Source organism: Phalacrocorax carbo, chromosome 4 (genome assembly GCF_963921805.1).
Source record: "Phalacrocorax carbo chromosome 4, bPhaCar2.1, whole genome shotgun sequence".
Taxonomy (NCBI): domain Eukaryota; kingdom Metazoa; phylum Chordata; class Aves; order Suliformes; family Phalacrocoracidae; genus Phalacrocorax; species Phalacrocorax carbo.
In genome coordinates this window covers 34,607,994-34,634,369 of record NC_087516.1, presented here as the reverse complement: position 1 = coordinate 34,634,369, position 26,376 = coordinate 34,607,994, and positions in this window count along the sequence as shown.

The following is a 26,376-nucleotide window of genomic DNA, read 5'->3' as shown; positions in this document are numbered from 1 at the left end:
CACTCAAAAATCTTTCATTTCCTTCAATTTTCTTGGCTATTTAGAAAAGTACAAATCTATTCAATTTTACCTCTCTTTACAAATAAAAAGAATCAGAATGTTCACATGACTTAGGGCTGTTTAGAAAGAAATATTAGATATGATTTGTCACTATCTTCTAGGTCAGTTCTAATTATCACTGCCTCAAAGCAAAGGAATATTTTGAGCTGAAACAAAAATATCCCCATGTTAAAAATTTAAAAGAAAATCTGTAAGAACGTGCACAACTAATTAACTATTCTGCCCACTTGATATGAACACCATGAAACGTCCACCAACTGCCAGATTCCCTTCCCTTGTACCAAATTTCACCCTGGGTTAATTCCACATTAAAAAAAAGATCAAAAACTAGATTAATTTCATCTGGTTTTTAGCTGCAGCACAGAGAAAAAAAAAGCCGGTTCTAAGAGGAAAGGACTAATCATCTGAAAAGAAGTACCAGTACTTATCCAGTGTATTTATTAATGACATGGAAAACATTGAGCAATGAGGTGACAAAAAACTGCAAATTCTATTAAATCATTTCAGTTTTCAGTTTTATGAAGCACTTCAGAATGATTTAACCAAACTAGGTATTTAGGCAATGTGGTGACAGGTATCAATACAGGAGAGAGAATAGAAGCGGGCATTTAGAGCTCTTCAAACTACTTGAGAATAGCTAACAGTAGAGACTACTTTCTCTTAGCTTTAGTAATACCCCTGTGCTAGCTGTACCACTTCCCTACCACAGTGGGAGGAATCCATGTTTTAAGCCTTCTTTTCCACAGATTCGTGTTACAAAGCAGTCACAGCAGGTTTTGATCTGTTTTTCTTATGAACTCCTACTAGACCGAGGGGAACAGAGTCCTACCTGGTAAAGTAGGACCTGATAACTGGTTCGCTTTTTGTTACTTACACATTTTGGCATTAATTTTACTCATTACTATGCAAGGTTCTGGAAATACAAAATCTGCTTAAGAGACAGATTTGTCTGTGAATTATTACAGTTGGTTGATCAATGTCAAGGAGTACCATCCTTGTCTGGTAGATACAAAATATGCCCTTCAGCTGGAATTTGGAAGATCTCTGAAGCTGTAATAAGACCAAATGATTTTGTGATTACAGAGTAGGGTTATATGATACAGACCAGTATATCTGTAAATTCCTGTGGAACTTTTGGTTTCCTCTCTCTACTGAAATGCCTTCCATAAACTACCATGTGAGAAATTATTGCAAGACCATGTTCAGTTCTGCCATTGAGGATAAGTTTCTTTCATGGCTGCCTAATGAAGAAAAGCTTTGCTGCCACAAAGTAGATAAAGCACTTCTCATAAGAGTTAAAGCTGTATAAACCAACATTCTCTGTTCCCATATGTAAAGATTTTGTATAGGTATTTTTTCCCTTTTATTTATCATCCTGTGAAATTAAATGTTTAAGATTAATCCAGAGACACCCAGCCACAGATTAAAAGAAAAAGGGACCATTTTGAAATAGTAATATGTGGTTTTTTATAAGGAAATGTTGCAGTCTAAAGCGACTCTGATAAACAGCCACATGAGAAAAGGAAGTCATTTGGTTCCAGACAGACACTGTATTGAATTAGGTGCTTTTTTCTTGTCAAAAAATGTCATTTTGATTCGTTGAGATCAGTATTCTCCTCATCCTCTACAGTTATTACTTTCAGCATGGGTGGGGGGCATTGTTTTGCCATATTGGTGGAGGTTTAGTCTAGAAACTTAAATGAGGAGATACAAATGATAACTTCTCTACTGTCAGAATCACAGGTATGATCAGAAGGCCTGACAAGTTATGTGGAGAACACCAATGATAGATATAATTAGCTTCTCTGAAGTGTCATCTTCTAAGATGACAAATATAAATTACATATTCTTGTGGATCTAACATATCTTATTACATTGACCTAGACCACTGAAGATTAAACTTGTAAATAGTTTTCTGGAAGGATGTATGAAGTCTATGCAGAGTAAGCAAAGCCATGCAACTCATATCTTCAGTATACTTGTGAATTCATTGTTTGCTAAAATTATTTCTGAGATTTCCAGAGATTAGGCTGTGTAGTGAAGCTAAAGAAATCATTATAGGATTGTAAATCTTCTCTCAGAGGAAACTTGACCCAGATTTCTTCCACATGGGTTACTAGACTCTAGAGAGAAAGCTAAAAATTGCTGTCTTTTTCTACATTAAACCACTTGTTGAACTCAACTCAACATTCAGAGATGGAAAAGAACTTCAGCTTTTCTAACAAGAAATTTTCCTTTTCAAAACAGTAAATCTTTTTAAAAGGTAGGTTTATCATTCCTGTCCAATTGATTAAAATATGCTTAATGGTTGACAGATGGATTTGACGATCCTAGAGGTGTTTTCCAACCTTAATAGTTCTATGATTCTGTGATTTCACTTTTCTTCATGTAAACCCTGAAAAGCAAGACAGTGGCTTTTGTATACAAAAGAGAGAAGATATTTCTGTCTCCCCTATACAACTTCTATTCCCACCAGTTCTACTAACCCAACCACTCTGCTTTTCACATAGGCCAATGGCTGGTGGGCAGACAGGACAATCCTCACTGCTTAGGTCAGTGCAACTTGATCTGCAGTCTACAAAAGTTGAAGTAACTCTGCAGCAGTTGATTAATTTCCTCATGCTGCTTTCCCCTGCAAGAAAGGAGGAATTCAGGGGCTGAACTAGCACTCTCAGAACAGAGCCCTTTGCCGCTAGTGGGAAAAAGTAGTTCCACACCATCTCTTAATCAGGTTGCCTGCTGTTAACTCTTAATGAAGCTGGAATTTTTTATCACTTTCTGATGTGGAGGGAAATCTTTGGCAGCAGGCTGGCAAGCTTTAAACTGGGGAACTCGAGGGGAGGGGGACAAACTGGCAATGCTAAAACCACCACACACAATGGGGGAATAAGACAGGACAACCTGAGCAGTGCTAAAGGTGCCGTGGTGACCTCATGCAATGGAAACCAGCAGACGAACCACCTCAAGGATTTGCATAGCTGTAGTGGGTCCTCACACAACCCTCCAGGGAAACCCGTGTGCTCAAGCACCTTTCTGAAATGCCTGTACACCAACGCACGCAGCGTGGGGAATAAACAGGAGGAACTAGAGGTCTGTGTGCAATCGCAGGGCCATGATCTCATTGCAGTCCCAGAGACATGGTGGGATAGCTCACAGGACTGGAACGTAGTCATGGATAGCTACAGGCTTTTTAGGAAAGACAGACCAGCAAGGCGAGGTGGGGAGTTGATCTTTCTGTGAGGGAGCAACTGGAATGCATCGAGCTCTGCCTTGGAGTGGAAGGAGAACAGGTAAAAACTAAGTAAAAACTAAGGGACAGCCAAATATGGGTGATACTGTTGTGGGCATTTGCTACAGGCCACCTGATCAAGAAGAAGCAGCTGATGAAGGCCTCTATAGACAGCTGGAAGTAGCCTCGCAATCGCAGGCCCTGGTCCTCATGGGGGACTTCAACCACCCTGGTATTTGCTGGAAAAGCAACACGGCAAGCCATGCACGATCCAGAAGGTTCTTGCAAAGCATCAAGGACAACTTTTTGATGCAAGTGGTGGAGAGGCCAACAAGGCAAGATGTGCTGCTCAACCTTATCCTAACAAATAAGGAAGGGCTGGTTGAGGATGTGAGAGTTGGGGGTAGCCTTGGCTGCAGTGACCATGAGATGATTGAGTTTAGAATCCTGCAAGGTAGAAGCAGGGCTGTGAGTCGGGTTACAACCTTGGACTTCAAGAGAGCCAAGAGCCAAGTTTGGCCTCTTCAGAGATCTGCTTGGAGGAATCCCATGGGGTAGGGCCCTGGAAGGCAGGGGGGTCCAAGAGAGCTCGACAGTATTCAAGGACCACTTCCTCCAAGCTCAAGATCAGTGTATCCCTAGGAGGAAGAAGTCAGGCAGAGGAGCCAGGAGACCCGCATGGATGAGCAAAGAGCTTCTAAATAAACTCAAATGGAAGAGGGAGGTTCACAGTACATGGAAAATGGACTGGCCACTTGGGAGGAATATAGGAATGTTGACAGGGTGTGCAGAGAGGCAACAAGGAAGGCCAAGGCCCACTTGGAATTAAATCTGGCAAGGCATGTCAAAGATAACAAGAAGGGCTTCTTTAAATACATGAGCAGTAAAAGGAAGTCTGGAGATACAGTGGGCCCCCTGCTGAACAAGGAAGGAGCCCTGGCAATGCAGGATGCAGAGAAGGTGGAGTTACTGAATGCCTTCTTTGCTGCAGTCTTTACTGCTAAGGCTGGCCCTCAGGCATCTCAGCCCCCAGAGGAAAGAGAAAAAAATCTGGAGAAAGAAAGACTTCCCCTTGGTTGAAAAGGATTGGGTCAGAGATCACCTATGCAAATTGGATCCTCGCAAATCCATGGGCCCTGAAGGCATGCACCCACGGTGCTGAGGGAGCTGGCCAATGTTCTTGCTGAGCCACTCTCCATCATCTTTGAAAGGTCACGGGGGACAGAAGAGGTGCTCAAGGACTGGAGGAAAGCAAATGTCACTCCAATCTTCAAAAAGTGCAAGAAGGAGGACCTGGGGAACTATTGGCCAGTCAGCCCCACCTCCATCCCTGGAAAGTTCATCCTGGAGGTCATCTCCAGGCATATAGAGGACAAGAAGGTTATCAGAAGTAGTCAACATGGATTCACCAAGGGGAGATCATGCTTGACCAACCTGATAGCCTTATGCGATGGTGTGACTGGCTGGGTCGATGACAGGAGAGCAGTGGATATTGTGTATCTCGACTTTAGCAAGGCATTAGCCACTGTCTCCCATAGCCTCCTCACAGGCAAGCTAAGGAAATGTGGGTTAGATGAGTGGACAGTGAGGTGGATTGAGAACTGGCTCAACAACAGAACTCAGAGGTTCGTGATTGACAGGGCAGAGACTGGTTGGAGGCCCGTAACTAGTGGTGTTCCCCAGGGGTCTGTGCTGGGTCCAGTCCTGTTCAACATATTCATCAGTGACCTGGATGATGGGACAGAGTGTAACCTCAGCAAGTTCACTGATGATATCAAGCTGGGAGGAGTGGCTGATACACCAGAAGGCTGTGCTGCCATCCAATGAGACCTGGACAGGCTGGAGAGCTGGGCCAAGGGGAACCTGATGAAATTCAACATGAGCAAGTGCAGGGTCCTGCCCCTGGGGAAGAACAACCCCATGCACCAGTACAGGCTGGGGGATAAACTACTGGAAAGCGACTCTGTTGAGAAGGACCTGGGAGTGCTGGCTGGTGGACAACAAGCTGACCCTGAGCAGCCAGCAATGTGCCCTTGTGGCCAAGAAGGCCAGTGATATCCTGGGATGCATTAAAAGGAGTGTGCCTAGCAGGTCGAGGGAGGTTATCCTCCTCCCCTACTCCACCCTAGTGAGACCACATTTGGAGTACTGTGTTCAGTTTTGGGCCCCCCAGTTTAAGAAGGATGTGGAACTGCTTGAGCAAGTCCAGCGGAGAGCTACCAAGATGATCAGGGGCTGGAGCATATGCCTCGTGAGGAAAGGCTGAGAGACTTGGGTTGTTTAGCCTGGAGAAGAGAAGACTGAGGAGGGATTTCATCAATACCTATAGATATCTAAAGGGTGGGTGTCAGGATGATGAGACTAGGCTCTTTTCACTAGTGCCCAATGACAGGACAAGGGGCGATGGGCACAAGTTGGAACACAGAAAGTTCCACCTCAACATGAGAAAAGAATTCTTTCCTGTGAGGGTGCCAGAGCAGTGGCACAGGCTGCCCAGGGAGGCTGTGGAGTCTCCTTCCCTGGAGACATTCAAAACCCACTTGGACGCGTTCCTGTGCCCCCTGCTCTAAGTGTGCCTGCTCAAGCAGGGGGGGTTGGACAAGATGATCTCCAGAGGTCCCTTCTAACCCTTACCATTCTGTGATTTAAAATGAATTGCTAATACTGTAAGAACAAACTTTTTAAGGGCAATTTTTGCAAATTCCACACAGCACAGCTTGCTCTATTTTGAACTTCCTGTTAAGAAAGTACTTATTGTATCTTAAACGTATTTTGATCTCAAATGTATTTCTGAATTATATGAAAATATGCATAAATTCTGAAAATAATTACCTTTATTTTTTTATATACTGTCCTTCTGGGAAAATAAAACAATACAATTTAAACCACGTGACAGAACAATGTGTTATCCAAAGTATACAAAGAAAAGTCTAATGAATAACTTCCTAATAAAAATGTGTGTGGCTTCCACCATAAATTAGGCTTTTGAAAAGAAATAATGTTTCTGAAGATCAATAAAGAGGCCAGTCTTCCTTGCTTCACACCTATGATCAGGCCTGGCTGCCTCTCTATACATCCCCGCTATTAGATGTCAAGCATTATTTATCCTATTCAGTGGAGAAGAGACGCCTCCAATGATTGATACAGAGCACCTAAAGTTAGCTACCTACACTTTATCAACACCTAGAGAAGCCAGATTCTGTGTGTTGACTGCTGAAAGACTATTCTGCCTGGAGGAAAGTTTGCAGATGTTTGCCACAAAGGCTCAATGCCCAAAAAAAGGGGTTAGGGCCACTTTGTCAGTTTGATTTTTACCAATGAATTGGATTGAGATTAATAACATTCTGAAGTCCCAGTTGAATTGCTGCTCAATGCAATCCTGAAAGGTATTATTGTATCTATTGGAGCAATTACAAGATTTAGTACCTGATTTTTCAAGCAAATATGCAGATTAGATAATAATGTTCTGGATAGTATTTGGGGAAAGAGGGAAAGAGTGAGAGAGAGAAATATATTCCACTGACAATATTCAGGAATAGGCTGGTATTTTAGGGAGTAATTTTTCTTTTATATATGTCTATAATATTTTGGCTGGTGTATGTACTTTTTCTTTTAGGATAGAGTACAGTCATTACTCACTGCAAAATCTGAACCCTTCTTGCATAAAACAGGCTAGTAATAAGTCTTACAGGCTTTAGAGACTCTTTGGCTCACTTATATATTTAGTGTCCAAAAAGTCAGGACTGGAACAGAGTCTCAGGGAACTGCTTCTCACTTCACATATTTTAAATCAGGATCGAAGCAATTTATTGATTTACAAATGACACTAATTAACTTGTAATAGGTGAACTATACAGTCAGGATCAATATGAGCAGCAAAACATATATAAATGACAACTCTACACACTTATAAAATGTAAATAAACACCTATAAATTCCTAAACACCCTGCTAGAACTAATTTCAAAAAGTTCAATCACACAAACACACACATGGGTTGCAAACACTGTTCCATCTCTCCTGGTGAGCTCAGGTTTCCATGTTTCCACACACCTCCAGCTGGAAACATGGGTGGTTAGGGTTTGTGAGTACCTGTGCCGCTCCTTGCAACCCATTAATGCACAGGTCCATCAGAAAGCACCCCTTGAGCTCACACATATGCACCTGCAGCTGGGCACTATACATAGCACCTGCAGCTATTACAGCCAGCCATGTGCAGATTCCTTACAGCATCCAAGAGACAGATCTCACCCAGGCAGAGGTGGCAGGATGACTTCAGGCACCGTCAGACCTGGTTGTCAAAAGTGGGCTTGTGAGCACTCCCAGAGAATTTGTCCACCTTTGCTCATTTGCTTGCTTCAGGAGGATTTCAGTCTGTTGGGGAGTTGTAAGGTGAATATTTTTATTTTCTTAGCATTTTGGAGGGAAGAAAACATATGTGTAGAAACAGGCCAAACATCATAAAAAGGATGTTCCCAAGAAACCCAGAAAGAGTGCGAGCTATGTGGTAAAAATAGTCTAACAGGATTCTCATGTAATTGTTTCCAGAAATTTATTGCCTTCTTGGTTCTCTTATGTGAATGTGTACAGATTTATATGAGTATATACATACATATACATGCATAAACACACACCCTATACATACACTCTTCGTTTATGTTAAGTCCAGATAAGATACAAACAGTATATTTCAACGTTAAGATGTATAATTAATGTCTTTGATGGCCTGACTTCTGAGATGTTGCCATTTCAGTATGTTAATACTCTACCTCCACATTTTTTGGTTTTTTTTTGTGAACTCTGGACTTTACTTTCTCGGAAGGAGTGAATCTTTGTTACTGTAAGCTTTACAAATGAGTGTAGAGTTGTCTTGTGCTGAGTGCCACCAAATAGCTATAGTTCAGTAAGTAAACCCTGTGGTATATGAGATTTTAGCTCATATCCTCTATAAGACATGCATGGAAAATGGTATTTTTATTCCTTATTGATAACTCCATACTTTGTCAAGAGTTATGAAGAAGATGGAACTATAAATTAACTTTAATCAATCAAGAGGAACAGCAGGTGACAGAATGCACATGAAGGTGTCAGTGCACATACTATCTTTCAGTTTGAAATAAATGGAAATGAATGTAAGTTTTGCAATGGAATGAAAGATACCTTATTGCCATTTTGGAAGAACAACTTTGTTTATATGCCCATGAATAGACATGACAATTATTAACATGTGTCCTTGTATTCCTTAAAGGTGTCTCTTTCATTTCATACTTATGTATAATTATTTACATTCCAATTCATTTAGAATAGACAAAATTTCTCAATTTTTTCAGGCATTTTGTTATTTGCCCATACCTGGTGACCCTTTGGGTTAAAGCCTTTCAGTAAAGGCTTGTTGATCACTGTTCACATGCTGCTCAGATGATAAGGTTCATCTCTCTTCACTCTGTCTGAATTAGACTGATCTGTACTTCACCAGTTATTTTTTCTTTTTTTTTTTTCTTTCTTTTCTCTATAATTTTCATTTTCTTCTCTATAGGCAATTGATTTTAAACTTGGGAGTATCTAAACTAGACATGTAAGACCCTTCATTTTCACTACTAATATGGACAGTGAATACTGTCCATGTCTTAAATGTAGTCTAAAATGTCAGTATCTTGGGTTGGAGATTTATATTCTGGAAAGTATTTGAGGATTGTCAAAATTGAATAAGGTGTGATATCAGATATCTGAGTCATAGATATTGAAATCAAATTGTATGGTTGCCTTGAACAGTATATCTAAAGACACATTTCTAAAAAAATATGCAATCTGTAAAATATTTAGCCATAAATAAGAAATATTTCCTCCTCTCTCGGACTTCCCATCTACAACTCTATTGACCTGGGAAATGTATTACTGGTAATGATAACAATTTAATTGCTTTTATAACCTCATATCTTTTTTCAGGTTAAATAAGGAATTGAGGTTTACCATTACCATAAATAACAAAGCCTTGATTAATTCCATAGTACCTATTCTGATATAAACTTGCATTGTCAGGCTCTGAATTTTCAGCACAGAAATATAATAATGAAGACATATTGTCTGAAGAATGTAAACATAGCTAAACACAAAGTTGGGGCAGTATCAAAAAATTCAAAATAAACAGAGGAAGGTGATCAGACTCATAAAAATACTGTTAAACTGTCACAGATTGTTACTTAATTTCTCTTAAAGATTTGCTGAAAAAGGCCAATGACTGCAGTAGATGAGTTATAATTCATAAAAATCTACAAAAGTCAAGGCTGCCAGTTTTTTAAAAAGATCTCTCAGACATGTATTAATATCAAATATAACCAAACCACACTAAAGGAAAGCATTTGGCATCATGATATGGGTTCCTCATTCAAGCCATACGCAGTCTGTATGTGCAACACAGTGCCCACACAAGTTTCAAACAACTCCAAGTATCACAGCATCAACTCTGTTTACTTAAATTGAACATCTCCCTAATGTAGCCAAATGGTATCACATAGACCAAGTTAACTTGGGTATCTCACATGCTTCTGAGTGGTGTTACTGAGAGTTAACCTCAATTTTCGCTTCTGTTACCTGAAGTGAAGTTTCACTTTACATGCAAGGGAATGTGAATACAAGGATTATGTTACTGGAGTTAGTTTATAATGAAATCATTAATATTTCTAAATGTTACATGCTCTTCAGAAGGAATGCAGAAAGTATACTATAAATACAATGGATTATTGCAATAAAAGAATGAATGGATATGCTTTTTACAGGCTCAGTTTGAGCTCCTTTAAACTAGCTGAAAGTTATCCATTAGGTAAAAAAAGCACATAGGTTTTATTTAATGGCTTTTGCATACAGATAAAAGGTAAAGTAGAAGTAGAACCTTAATAAATTATATTGAAAGTCAGCTATCCATCCACTTTCTCATTATCTATAGGTGTCAATCAGATAATCTTTTAATTTTTAGATGCAATGTTGTCTACTGGAATACCTCACTTTGTTAAGTGTATACTCTGTAGCCTTTCCATGGGTAAACCTGAATGCATCCAGATGAGATTAATAGATACCAATGCCAGTTGGGCAATAAGCCCCATTCTCCACTCTGTCTTTCCATCCTGACAGAAAACATTTGTAGTTCAATTTGACAATAGTTAGCCCATTTTATTTTTCTTATTCAGCCAGCAAACTGAAAAAATCAGTCATTCGTAATTTTACCTTTGATGTCCGGTCACCAGAAAAGGTATAGTCAATTTAAGCCATATTCAGTCAAACTTACCTGAAAAGTAAATTAAACACTCCTCTGCAAAGCATAGCAATTTCCAGGGGGCATAGGCTGAATTTATCAGAACATTTTTTCAAGCCAGACATAGTGGGGTTTTTTTAAGCATATTGAAAACATAATGATACAGAAGGTAATTTCTTTAATTTCCCCTTTTACTCTAAGGACTTTATTTTTATTTTGTTGTCACAAGAGAACTTTTGTAGTTTCTCTCAGCACTACAGTGATGTTGAACATGATTGAAAAATTACTTCCGTGTTCATAACATCCTTCAAACCCAGATGTTGCAGCAGATTCTGTTCCTCCTTGTAGTCTCTTTCTGATTGTTTTATTTCTCTCACAGAATTTATACTTGTTGAAGAATAGTGGCTTCTGTGCTATATCTATTTCTATATCTCCTATATCTAAGATAATTCTGTCACCTTTGAGAATGTGCAATTGTGTTTAATATTAGGAAAAAAAATCTATGCAGTATCATTTAAGTAGCATGGAAGACACAGTAGCTTTAATCATGTACCTCACAATGCAGGCACACAATCCATTTTTTTCTGTCTGTCACCTCTAAGGTTTTTCATAGGAAAGCATTTTTTCAGCTAAGAAAAATCAAATATTTTGGCCCCGTTGAAGTGTCTACATTCCAATGAACTTGTGAAAAATATGGACTACAATAAAAACGAATAGTACTATTTTCAGTTTATTAAGCCAAGTATGTAGGTAGCAGTATATTTTAAAGGTGAGGAAAATGGTGATTGTAAGCTCAGAATTTTTTACAACATGATAAACACTTGCACGATGTTTGTTGTGGTTTAGCCCCAGCTGGCAACTAGCTGTGTTAGTCAAATAGCATATATCATAAGCTACATGATCAAAATGTCTAATTGACAGCTTTATTGAATAACATGCTGTAGATTAGCTTTAGAATAGCCAGATGCAGTTTTATTCAGTAGAACAGAATCTGACCTTCAACACTCTCAAAAATCAACATTCACTTTCATTTTGAAAATCAGATTTCTTCCTAGTGATCCTCTGAACTCCATTTTCAGTAGAAGTGAAAAGTATTTCTTAGCTCTCCTCCAATCAGTAGCTTCTAACGTGGATGAATTTTTCACAGGTCTTTATCTGACTTACTAATTAGCTTTTTAAATTCATCTGTGAAGTTTGGAAAAAGTGAATGCAAAAGCTTTACTATATCACAGCAAAATAAAACAGACAGCTAGCTTAAAAAGGACCCCAAAATCATATATTTGTATTCACTCTTATTTTCATGTAAAAAAATAATAAGTGCACAAGTAAAATTTAGATTTGCCTGCTTGACCGCAACTGGGGACTGAAAAAATAGAGTCTAGTGATCCCAAGACTATTACACTGATGAGGTGTGGGTCAGTAAGGTAATCTTTGAATGATTATTATATTAGTTATTAACATGTCATGCATGCTCTCTTAAGAAAAAAACCCTGACTTCACCAGAAGTGCTATAGTCTGTTGCCCCATTCATTGGAAAGATACTAATTGTGTATGAGGTTGCATGTGATGATTAGATTCATACTAGTTTTCCTTCCTGTTGTATGGACTCCAGTTTTACAGTAGTGTGACTGCACTCAGTTGACTGAAGTTACTGTGTAACTTAGACCTGAATTATTCTCACTTTGACACCAATGACAGAAAAAAGTACATCTAAGTACCCTGGAAAGTTGGTGTATCCAGAGAGTTTTCTGGGTCAAAGGCTTAAAAATCATGTATTATACTGTCAGACTTTTATGGGTTTTTTTTCCCATCTATTTCCACTACCTACATCTACTTCTGCTTTGAGTTTTTTGAAATACATATTTTGCTCTAGATTTTTAAAAATCTTGTTAAATGAATGACAGTTCATTCATTTAACCGAATAATTGCAGTGGATTTAAACATGATTTTACTCTTGACTGAGATAGCCTAGTCATGCAAGGGCATTGTAGAGCTCGCAAGTACTCACATATAGTTGCTTTTCATTTCATTCAGTTCAGTTTCATTGGAATGCTCCAAAACTGTGATGCAAATGTCTTCTAAACCATTTTAGTCTATAAGCTTTCTCCTTTCTCTCCCAGTTCAGCATTCTACAAATTCACAAATTCAGGATGAAAATGAGAGCAAGCATTCTTCATATAGCTGTCATATCTTTTTTTGCAGTAGACTGCTATAATACCCAATACAATGCTTTGTAGAGATATCTGGGCAAGTACAGATACCAAAAGCTCTATAACTGTGTTATTGCAATACCCCAACTAATGGAACTAGGTTATTTCTACTACAGTGTCACAAAAGAGTACCAATGCGTTACATAAATATATTCAAGTTTAATATGCACAGAGAATTCCAGTTAATCTAAAATAAATAGCTTATTTCTAATAAAATTGGATTGTTCAAGGATTTAATATAGACTATATAGTCCCTGATATCCTTCAAGACTGAAAATTAAGTTTCTAACAATACTAGCCCAGAAGTTTTCCCATATTCAATGTGAATTGGCCTTTACAGGGGACAATTTAAAGCTGGCTCAGGGACATCCACATATACCACAGTCATTTCTGGGGCATAATCTAAAGTAATTGTATACAGTTTTGTGAGATATAATTCTCTTTGCATTCTCACTTTCAGTAGTTCATTGCTTTTAGCCTGCAGAAAACAGAAGTATGAGTTCAAATTAAAGGTAGTTTAGCTCTTAGAAACAAAGGGTATGTGTATTTGACTTCAAATACATGTGCATCACATTTTACATAGAGCAAAAGTAGAGTATAACAGTCTATGCTAGGTATAATATAAACACAAAATATTTAGTGAAATCTGAGAGAAGTTTGCCCAAAATAAAGCAGTGATTCTTTTGTCTTGTGAGTCTAGGATTATAAAGAAGGAACTAAGGAAAATGTTTTTAATCTTCAGAAAATATATATAGGGTGGGAAATACAGATTTCTTAAGCGGGAATTTTAGAAGTTTTCACAAAAGATGCAAGGGAAAATCCTGTTAAAAGTCAATGATTTTCTTAATATTCTCATATACATTAAGTAATGCTGAAAATCCTCACCTTCCAGATCTTGGCAGTGGTACCTGCTGCAGTTGTTTTCTAATTTAAGCTGAAAAATAGGAATATTAAACTAAAAGCTCAATGTCTTTGTGTCTATATCTTCAAAAATAAGTAGAAAACCCCTCATAGATCTAATACTACTCTGTCTTTGGTCCTTTGGAGTGTAAAACCTTTCTTATCTCATAAACTTGTCCGCTTTTTATGCAAAACCTAAAACAGAAAATGTAATATTATTTGAAGTTGTTTGAGACATTGTTAAACATCATTTTGCTGGTTAAGAAAAATTCAGATTAGAAAAAAGGCACTTAGAACAGGCTAACCTGGCTAGTGGCACATTGTACTCTTTGTTTCACCAAATAAACTCCAAATTTATGTGATTCCTAGGATATATTCATCTCCACATAAGCTCTATTTTTTAATGATTTCTACCATCACACCAATTTTCTGTGTTTAATGAACCCAAAAGTATATCCTTTAAAGCACGATATGAAACATATTGGAGCTCTGAGAAATGGAAAAAAATTGTTTTTTATTAAATATTTCTAGTAAGATAAATGTGATAGGGTATCATCACAAAACTGGTCAAAAAGAAATACATGATTTTTGTTATTACTTATTGAAAAGTTGTTTGTTAAAATTTCCCCTTTATTTGACTAGAGATGCATGTGTGATGAAAATATCAAAGATTTTATGTCAACTGTTCAATGATTCACTCAGAATGATGGTTTCTTTGTGTCAATGACAATTTGAAAATTGTCCCTGACCTCCAAATCATCTCAGGGAATGATGGCATCAGTAGCATATTTATGAGCTGCTGGAGACCAGATAAGCAATCACTGCATACACGCAGAGAATTCCAAATAATGCAACTCCAGAATTTCATCAAATTCAGCTAGGATTCAAGAAGGCTGAAGAGCTATCCTTTTGTCTCCCTTTGGGATAGGACTCAATTTTATGCTCAGATGCTGATGCCATGAATTATCAGAGTCAGTCTCAGATAGCAATTCCTATCTTGTCTCAAGAAATCCATAAAAACAATGAACACAGGTTAGACAGTGCTGTTATAAGTCTGGCCTTAGACACAGAAAGGAGGGGCAGGTCTGGAGTGAGTAACTAAACTAGAATATATAGTCTACATAGTCTTTAGAATGGAGACAGGTATTTCATGAGGTAGGATGAACTGTTTCTTTTTTCTCAGGAGAGTTTATTATTGTTTTTGTGAAGCTATTCCTTATGTTTAACAAAATAGCAATATTAGAAATGTAGGCAAATAACTACCATGTATCTTGTACATTTAATGCTGTAACAATACTAGCACTGGGTATGATCTCTGCTTATTTTTTAACTTACAACCTTTACAATCAAGGTATTTGTCTTTTCATAGCATAAACTCTTTTTTTTTTTAATGTACTAGTTACTATTCAAAAATATTTTGTTCAGAAAATGTGTAGATGTGGCACTTCAGGACATGGTTTAGGAGGCCTGGTGGTGTTGGGTTGACGGTTGAACTTGATGGTCCTAGAGGTCTTTTCCAACCTTAATGATTTTATGATTCTATGATTCTAATCCATAAACTCAACACATTGGAAGTAAAGTTGCAGCAGATGCTTTCTACTCCTCTGGTGTCTGTTTCAGTACCTATGACTGTTTTATATAAGTTATCATTACTCTTACAGAACAGAAACAATCTGATGCAATGTTAGATTTTCTGTTAGATAATCAGAGGAAGAAATGAGTGAGAGAGGGGAAGGGAAAAAAAAAAAGAAAAAAGAAAAAAAGAAAGGAAAGAGAGAAAGAAAAATATCCCAGAAAACACAGCAAGTGTTAGCCTCACCACTGCCGCCATATTAAAACTACCAGAAAATATTTCAAAGTTGAAGAGAAAAAATGTTGTAGCAGCAGATGTGAACTCTGGAGGAGGGGGATAATAGGAGACAGTGGAGCTATTAATAGAAAAATCTTTGGCAAAGCCACTCTCATTGAAAGACCACCTACCCTCGGTGGTGTGTGTGCCAAGACAATGTTGCAGACATTTGATAGACAGAGTGTTTTCAATTTTGGTACAGGAGACATGCACAGGACTTGCAAAGCAAAAGAATTTGACAGTGAACCACATCAAAACTGAAACTGATGCTAGCAAATCTCTGCTTGTTTCTGCAATATGTAAGTCATCTGCTACAACTATTAGACACCATGTGGTGGAAAACGGCAGGACCAAAAATACCACCAAATTCTTCACCTCTTTTTTCCTTTACTACCCCAGTTAGCTGACTTCGCTTCCTTCAAATCAGTGTGAAGATGACAAGAATAAGAATAAAAAGGTTATGGGGGGAAGGGGAGTTTTAAACCAGGGTTTTGAACTTCAGTTTTGTAAGGAATGACAGACTACAGGCTTTGGAATTCTTCTTGGTTTTTTGAGATTTTGGTGATACAGTCACACTGATGTAAGGGGCTAGAAACTTGTCTCAACATTGTTGGCAGAATGGCTTGACTACCAAGGCTTCACCACAACGGCAACTGAGGAAGTTCTACCCAACAGGAACATATATATATCTATATCTTGTTGTCTCAGAACACATAGGCCCAGTCCTCTGCACATGCGCCTGGCCTCAGGGTCATCTTACAACATATGGGAAGGGGGCTTGGACCCCCTGGAACCCTCTGGAACCATCGAGCACTCTCTAGTGATGATACTGTGCATGTGCCCCACTGCCGAGTGGGAGGTGTGACTATGCAAACCAGCTCATTGACTATGCAACGGGACAATGCTATAAAAGGCGGAACCAGCGGAGACCAGTTGGAACATTCCCCCACCAGACTGAAGATACATCGGACTGACAGGACGCCGCAGATCCGTGGTGGTAGCTATTGTAACTCTCTGTCTCTCTTTTTCCTTTTTTTTCCTCTTTCTCTCCTTTTCTCTTGTGTACTTGTTGGCAGCCAAATAAAGTGACTTGGCACTTGACTCCGTTTTGAGTCTTAATTCTGTTCCCGAGAACACAACAAACCTGGTCACAATAACACATCCAATTGAACATCACTCAGAAGTTAAGCTCAGCCGCCCCTAGCCACCCAGAATTATCTGAGGTTGGTTAGAAAGCAAGGGGGCTCAACTTCTGCCAAATTGTGCAACCCAACAGTGGATCGTGACAACTGAGCAGACTTGCTTCCTGGTAATGTACAACAGCAACAAGAGGAAATTATTACCTGTTTTATTTCTGTCTGTAAAACACTCATATATTTGAAGTTTTATATAGACAAAAAGATTTCCCTGAACAACTTTGCTGTGAAAACATACTGTTTTATTATGTGATCCACATTTAATTTCTGACAGAAAGTAACAACCAAATTTACTTCAATGTCCCATAAGAGTCTACCGAGAACTGTGAGGTACTGAGTTCATAGGTATTGTAGGTAAAATCTTATGCTGTGAGGCAAGGTCCCACCTGTACATTTATTCTTGTGCAGACTGCATCAGAAAGCAAGGAAAAGTTTCTACATTCAGTAATTTTTCCTGCATGGGAGCAATGGAGGATAGCTAAAAGGTACTATTTACCCTAGAAAATCATTACTTATTATCTTTCATATGATTGTTTCCTGTAGTTACAGCAAAAGGCTTTATTTATCTTAGTGACTTCATTTTCCACCGTCATGCATGTTGAAGATCCCTGATAACCTGATTGCTGGTAGGAGGAAAGAATGTTTAGTGGTTGTCTGGGTCCCTAAATCAAAGTGCAACATCATATATACTGATTCTCATTAGGAGTTACTTGGCTAGCTGAGGTCAGAGTTAGGCTGATTAACTTCCAGATTTTGGACTAATAAAGAAAATGCTATAGACAACCACCTCAGATTTCAAAGCTCAGGAAATTATCTGATCATTCCCAGCCATCGAATCCAGTATCTTTTGCAGTGTACAGTACCCTAATTGTACATTGTATCTAACATTAAAAAAGACATATATTATTTTATTGACATTGATATATGCCTACCTTGGTTAAATTTCATATCAGGTTATTAAGATGGTCATTTTAGGACACCATAATATATTCATTCTAGTTTATGTCTGTTTCTCCACAGTCCTGCCAGTGTCCAAGCTGAGGGATAAGGAGGAAATGTAAACTTGTTTTATTCTTTTGACTTAAAAAAAGAGTGTAGGGTTTCTTCCATTACATTCCCTGAGAAACAAAAGATACAGAATTAATCTGAAACTTTTAAATACTTAACTAGCACAAAATAAAAATAAATTCTCGAACTTATACTCTCAAACTGCTCTCCATAAATAGTGGCATTCTGAACACCTAGATCTCACTGCCAACCTCTGCCCAGAAAAAAAGCCTTACTGTTAATGATAAAAAGAGAGAATAAAACTATACTCAGAAACAGTATTTAAACAGTTGTTTTAACCTGAATTTGGGAGCTTTGGTGGTTACCCAAATCATGTGCAGTGCAGCATGTCTGCTCCTCAAGAAAGCTTTTCTTTTAATGATCTTTTCTGTAATATTGCCAAAAACAAACTATCACCTAGATGTGATCCACTGGAAAAGAACAAAAATCAGCAGATGAAATTCTCTGTGTCTTGTACATTACACTGCCTTGGTTTTGAATGGCATCTTTGTGTTTATGTTAATAGCAATGCAGGATAGAAGTAAATAGAGTCTATTCTTTGTGCCCACTTTACTTTTTATTTACATCACCACAATCAGAAATTAAGAGTCTAAATCTGAAATTCAGACTAGTTAAACCAACTTCACTTCAAAAGTAACTATCTTAATGTTTCCATCCCTGAGTTTTATCAGTTTCATTTGGAAAAACTCACTTTCTAGTATAAACTGCTTTGAAATCTAAGAAATAAAAATAGTGTTTATTTTTATTTTCACTGTGATTACAGCAAAGTAGAGATGCCTGAATGGTCGATTAATGTGTTGCTCCAATAGTTCTTTAGCAGTTCAGAGTGAGGCATCTCTGTTTCATGAACCATAAACCCATTTTAGTCTGGTACTATGTCCAAGCTAATGAGCCTGATGACAAGCAGCTTAGCTGAGGTATGGCATCTTACTAAAAAAACAGCTTCTATATGGTTTATCCCAAGCTGGCTAGATACTCACTCCATCTACCTTTCACTGGTACTAATGACAATCTTTCCTAGTTTAGGAGTAATTTCACAAGAATCAGTGCATGAATCACTGTAGCAGTGTGTCTTACAGCTATGAAATCTCTTTTCTTTATCTTTATAAAAAGACATTACTTTTTTTAACCCAGAATTCCTTATAAAGTATAACAGGCTAATTTGAATTTTAGTAAATCATAGCTGAAATATCTCTGATCTTCTATTAACTTTCATAGTAATAATTCTTTCAAAAAATATTTAAAGCCTTGCATAATTACCAGATAAACTGATGTACCTGTGATTTCCTTTCAGAACTACAGTCACTGTGCTTACTTTGCCTTCAATTTGACTTATAACAGCTCATTCATCTTCAGTATAGTGCACCAGGTCTTTTGTAGTTCTAAAGCAGCAATTCTCTGTTGTGCCCAAGCTGGGCACAACAACCTTGCTTTTGTTTTCATCTTGGTGTTATAACACCTCACCCTTAGTTAGGCAGAACTACTATTCTTATTTAGATTCAAGGCAAAAAAAGTAATGTTTTTTCTTAAATATTTAGTCTGTACGCTATTCTTACCACACAAAGATGACTGTTCTTTCCGTTAATCCTTTTTTACTTATATCACTGAAGAGGTTTTTAACTTCCTATACCACACCAGGTTTATGTAGCCTGTCTAAAACTACAAGACATAACTTGTTTCCCATCTCTGCTTTCATTCTAAAAGCTTTCTTAATGCAGTAATTAATTCAGATAGTTCTTTAGCATTTTTTTACAGCATTTTTTCCACAGCATTTTTTCCTTTCCTTTCCTTGCATTGCAAGTTTTTGTGTTTGGGATTTTCTTCTCTAATTACACAAATATATACTTACATGACATGATGCAATCATATGTGCAATTGGAGTAGTAATAATTTGTATCTGTTTCCCCTAGGTACAACATTATTTCTAAACTACATTAGAAGATAAATTCATTAAAATATGGACAAGAAAATTAATTCTGTTAAAAACAAATAGAAAACATTTTATCATTATTTAGAGAGCAAAGAAATGGCTAAGAAAATGTATGAAAACAAGGCTGTAAATGACACGCCTTATGACAAAGAGCTTAGTTACAACTAAGTAGTTGAGAAATCACAGCAAGTGTCAAATAAAAAGGATTTGAGAAAAGAGTAAGCTTTGGTCAGTCTTGTTAGAACTACAGTAAATAATGAACATATTTGCCTAAGTTAATGGAGTTTAAATGGGGGCTATATGATAACGAGGCCAGGGATATCTCAGATGAGTGGAGATTCAAGCTTAGTGACTCCTGCTGAACATATTACTACCTAATAACAGACAGACAAACAAATACAGGCATAAACCTAATGGTTCAAGACTACCTAAGATCAGCAAAGAAGGGAGTTGGTACTAAATTAATTCTTTCTTTTCCTAAGAAAATAAAAGATCACCATGGAAGAATAAATGATCCTATAAGTACTTATGAAAAAAGGCAGTGAAGATGACATCGCCTAAGCTCTTGCTGAAAACAAACCATTTTATTTTGGTCTCCTATGTCAATGATATTTGCTAAAGGTGGCCAGGGTCCACCCAGGGAGCCAGGTCAGGAACAAAAGGGGAAGAGGGCAAAGGCAGTGCTGAAAACAAGCTACAACATACATTGAAAGTGGTCCATCCAGGAGACAAGCTACCCACAGTGCAGAACAGAGATCTGTCCAGGAGGCAGACAGTGACAGAAAAGGAGACTAGCATTCCCACATCATCTCTGGGAAGGGGCTGAGGGCCCAAACTGGGCTGAAATGGGGTCCTTGGCCAGGGGCTGTGTGTTGCCCCAGGGAGGATGGTCAGGGCCATTAAGGGCTGCTGGTGCCCTCAGGACTCTGAGAAAAGAAAGAAAAAAGGACATGGTGAGGCAAAGCATCAGATCAGTGACTGTAAATTAGAGATAACAGGAAAAAGGAATCATGGAAATGTCTATAGTAAGAAAGAGGAAGAGCTAGCTGTTAGAGGAAGAGTTAGCAACACCAAGAGGAATTTTATTTTTATCAAGAGGAGACATCAAGCTGACCATTACACTGATCCAAAGAACAGAAGTGTGATTTATCATCTAGCAGCAAGGATATTTAGTGTGAATCTGAGGCTGCAAGTTATTTTTAAGGGAAGTCCACAGTATGTACAAGGTGACCTTCATATCAAGACAGATGATGCTGCTGTATTCTCCAGCGAAATGATTCAAAGGCAGTAATGCTGAGCAGGGTATCAAAGGAAAGGGGTGGAGAGGATTACAGTGATCTGAGTGGAATTCTTCAAATCTGTAGAGACGGTGGTAAAAGATGACAAGATGCTAAAGATTACTGGGCAACAAAAGAAAGAATTCTGTAAAACTATCTGGAGTTTAGACTGCACAGTCACTGATAAAAATAATTTGTTTTAATCTTACCTAGATTAAGATGAACACACAGACCTTCTTCAGCCACTGTCAGATTTCCACTGGGCTATTAACATGCTTTGTCCATTCTGTTCCTTTAATCTAAATTAGGACCACACCATCTTTTCATAGCATACCTTCACATTATAGAGATTGCTGGAAATATTTATCTTTTTTTTTTTTTTAAGAGTATTGCCTCTGTGGGAAAATGTAAGTCCTTTCTCTGACTATTGACTACCAAAGAAATAAATAACAGAGCCCAATTCTTTCTGGATAGGCTTTCTGATCAACACTAGAATCAGTAAGAATGCTACTATATTAGCGTGGGTGTTTTCATACAAACTGCCAATATCTTCTGAAGTTTAACGCTGGGATCCTGGTGAAAATGTCTTCACATGTATTCCCTACAGTAGACCAAAAATGATGTGCTCATTCTCTTTTCCAAGTGATCTGATGCTTTGGTTTTGTCTTACCTGACTCATTATGGTGTGCTTAAGGACTACCAGTTTAGAAATTCATGGTGTAAACTTTCAGGTAAAAGTCATCCTTGAGTGTGGATAAAGGAGACTTTTGTCAATGTACATGAAACCTTTCACTAGGCTTCTCTACCCAGCTTGATTATTCCATAAAACCTTCCTTAACCATTAAAGCTAAGAAATGCAATCTAGCTGTACAATGTTAGAGTACATAGATCTATCTGTCTCTCCTAATGATGGTTTTCAAATTACAAAGGTGGTCATAGAAGTGATCTGCCCAGTGTTATGCATTTGTCATGCCATTTGTGAGATAGAAAGTTGTGCTCTGGCATTCATTACTGGCTAGCAGGGAGGGCTTGATGGGTTTTTCCCCTGAGGCTAATATTTGATTTTGTGAAGTTCTTCAGAGACAAAGAGTCTGCATCCTAGCATCTCTTGCAAAAAAGGAGTTGTGCCAATTACAGTGAAAACTTGTCTGTTCAAAGAAGCACAGAAAAGGTGGAGAAGTAGCAAAAGAATAGTTCTGCTGGTACTTACCAGGACTAAGGCTGTTTCATATCACAGGAGCCTAGACACAGCCTACATTGTTTGGGTAAGTGTATCCAAAACACTCATTGGCACATACAGAAATTATTCATGTGACATGGAATAATGACAGCAGAGCTAAATTTAAGTGCATAATTTTGGGAAATCATCTAATGGTGCTTCAGATTTTCAACTCAAGACAGTTATGTGCCAATCAAGGAGTAAATAATTGCTCTCTAAAGCACTGAATGAGCCTCATTAAATCTGGAACATTGTATACATACTCACATGTTCAGATATTCTACCAAAAATTCATCAAATTGGGGTTGATATTTCCCGACTGGAAAACAGCAAATAAAGCAGTTGGCTCAGATCTTCTCAGCAGGCTATATAAAATAGGAATTCGCATTACTTTATTCTCCTCTCTGAGAGATGAAGGAGAAAAAATCCAGACCATAAGGATGACAATACAGCTCTGCAAGTGACTCTGTAATTCTAGTAACAATTTTCTCCATTCTCCATCAGTCTACTTTGACATAGATTGTTTTTCTGGTTAACTTTTAATATCAGATAAATAAATACAACTGTTTAGGTGCAAAATGTTCAGAATATGCTAATAATAAAACTTGACTGTAACTATACTAAAACCTTTGTGCAAATCAGTAATAAAGTTGTATTTATTTACCCTTTTCATGAATCAGCAATATCTGTGTGTGTGAGAATGCAACCACTCTTAGATATTAATTTTCCTTTTCTTCAGTGGAATTACAGTAACAGTATTAGGAATAACAGTTTAAACAATTATACTTGAAGAATGAAAAGGACAAAAAATGAAAGCATTGTAATAAAGGAGCAGAGAGGAAAGACAAAGACTGTCAGGAAGAGAAAATAGAAAAAATTCAGTCTGTTCTGAAGTGGGCAGAGAAGAAAGAGAGAAGTACTAGGTATGGAGGAGCATGTGCATGCATTTTTTTTATCATTATTTTACTCAGATATACTCAGGGCATTGTCTCACACGTCCAAAAACTTTTCTGGGTCAATTTTCACCTCACTGTAGTGGCCAGACTTGCAGGGAGATATCATGGTTTTTAGTTTATGCCTCCTGGGTTTCAGCTTTAGTCTCTCCACCATTACTATTCCTCAGCTGAACTCACGTCCTTCATATTTAATCAGATTCCATTTAGCATCCATAACATGTAATTTCAAATTACATGGCTAGCTTATAATACAATTTTTTTTTAACTGGGAAAAAACGACCTCTGAAATGGAGTTGTGCCTAGAGCAAGTGGACACAAGAGCACTTCTAAACTGTAAGGGTTCAATTATTGCCTGCTGAGCCACAGAGCCTGCATTTGTCTGATTTAGTGACACTTATTTTGAGGAAGGGGCGGGGGGGGGAGGTGTCCTCAGTGTGATTAGTCTTAAACAGAAACAGAAGAAACAATTCAGGGATGCTTGCTGGTCTTTGTTTCCAGTATCTAATAGGAAATTACTAAACAGGCCCCCTCCGTACATACGTTTAATTTTTAAGAAATCCATATTTCCTTCAGGTTTGCCTTACAGGTAAGGTTACAGCATAGTTATATAATCCTTATATAGTAATCTGGTTAACTCCTGAAATAACTGAAGAAGCTCAGTGGCTTTGGAGTAACAAGTGCACTGGAGCCACATCAAAAACAAACAACACAGAAATTGTCTACATTGTTCTTTGAGTCTTTAGATTTAACCTCTCTTTCAAAGGCATCAATTGAAGTTAACTTATTGGGGCTCAGGACAGAGTTACTGCAAAGAGGAACATTCATTTATTCTAAATTAAATTTGGAATAGGTGAAATTAAGGTCATGGTCTTATTTAGTAGACCTAGCACAACATCTACCCCCGATTAACCTAACACTTGGTTTGAGTGCCACATACATATAGCTATTCCCTCTGGTCTTCTGCAAAGAACTACAGAGGGTACTGCTTAGCTGAAGATATCTGGTACAAAAGTTGCAAGACTGTAGAACTGCAGAAGGTATTAAGCAGAAAGAGGAGAGAAAGTTCTATTATTTTCCCTCAAAAATCAATCATATATGTTAGGAGTTGCCAAATCCAATAGTCCAACAGAGGTGAGGCTGCCACAGTCCCATGTCCTCAGTTCCAGCAAGTAGCAAGGCTAAGCATGTATTCCCCACAGACACACACAGACACACGGATGCACACCTGTATCCACAGCCACACAAGCCACCGCAGGCAGGCACACTCAGCACTCTCACAAGCACAAACAGCACCAATGGCTTCACCCTGTTTCCTTCTCAGGCCAATCAGGATGAAAGTATGGATCCATCCAGTAGCTGACTTCAGACACTCAGTCTACCTTGGTCCCTGGATCCCCAGTATCCCCAGTTGTAGGCACCTGGACATGCAGGCCCCCTCCAGCTGCTGGTACTTAGACCTACCCACACTCACACTATGGATGCCTCCAGCACCTGGCCTTTGACAACCAATAGACCCCTTAACTGGCCCCTGGGTCCCCTAGTCTCCCAGCTGCCTCATGCAGAGACGCAGAAATGCAAACAGGTCTGTCTCCCTGGTAGCTGCTCCAGACTCATGGCCTTACTGGGAGTCATCCTCTAGGGCTCATGGCATCTCTAGTTGCTGGCCTGGGCCTTCTTGTCCCTCCAGTAGTGGACTCAGAGATCCAGAGATACCAGGTCTCTCTGGTATCTGGCCCAGACTTATGGTGGCTGCAGTACCTGGCTCCCAAACCTCTTCCCCTTCCTGCTGGTAGTCTAGTTTGATGTTGGCTGTGATGACACAGTGCTGTACCTACCCACACAATACTTGAACTCTGGTGTCTCTAGGTGCTGGCACCCAGGCCCTTGTAGCCAGCAGCCCCACTCCACCTGCTGGCACTTAGACATCCATACACACACAGGTGTGCAGAATAGAGCCCCCTCAACCAGAAAAACAGCTCGAAATGGTATTAAATGAGAAGACAGAACAGACTGGAGAGACCACTGCAGAGCAGCCAGACAAGCGTATTGACTTGTCATGTATTTGTTTACATGAGACTGACCCCTTCTATCCTCTTTTTCCCTTTCTTTTTCCCTTTCATGCCTGTCCCTTCCCAAACCACCTTGGTTCCTCTCTTTTCCCACCTTTGGTGCTTCCCCTAAACACGCCATAATAAGCCTTCTACAATCCCAAGATGTTTTTTTCCCTACATCCCATAGTGAGTGCCTTACCTCTGTAGGTTGTCAGCCCTCTCAGTCCAAAAGCCTTTCCAATGATTCCACAGCCCATGTGGCTGAGGCACCCCTGGGACAGCCCTTGGAGGGGTTGGTTTGGGGGCTGTGTTATTGGGGTTTCCCTACTTGCTGTTGTGTCTCTGTGCTCTTCTGTGCTCTTTGTGGTGAGCCATTAATCACATTTACTAATTTTTATATCAAATGGTCTTGATAAAAAAAAAGTAAATGTGCCAAAGATATCAGCAGATTACACAAATCTAGGGGCAGTATCCCTATATCAAAATATTGTGCAGAACAACCTAGACAGTATTGACTACTAAATTATTAAACAGGTGATAGGATATAAAGACATGCCCTAGAGACTTCCAATGACGAGGGTGACAATGTCCACTGTAAACCAGGACTCTTTTTTTTTGTTGGATGTTGAGGACCTCTTCATCACACATTCTCAGCTGTTGATCTTGACCTGTAGGGTGAAGCTCCACGATCTTCATGAAGAACTAAGATATGAACAGTACCAAACTATGGTAAAGAGCCAGGAGGTCCTGTTCCAGCCTATATATTAAAAGGTCATTCTTCACGTAATACCTTCTGTTTCAAAGAAATTAAATCAGAATTAAGTTGGTCCATTACATTCAATTAGTTATGTGGGATGTGATTGATGAAGTAAACATGATAACAAAATGTATGCTATGAAATAATGAACATGTTAATAATTTTGTTCATTAGGCACTATTAGCTGTAGGAATAAAAACATTTGATCTTGAAGTTTGATGTGATCAGCTCACAAAAGAGGATAAGACTTACAGTACAATTTCTCTCCTACAGAATGTAAATAAAATCACATAATTACTTTTTAATCATACAGGAAAAAATCTATACTTAATGCTTTAAAGAAATACAGTAGCAAATATGAGAAATTATAAAGTTTGTGAACTCAAGGTAAATAATTCCATTCATACAATCTTTTTATTTTTGTTT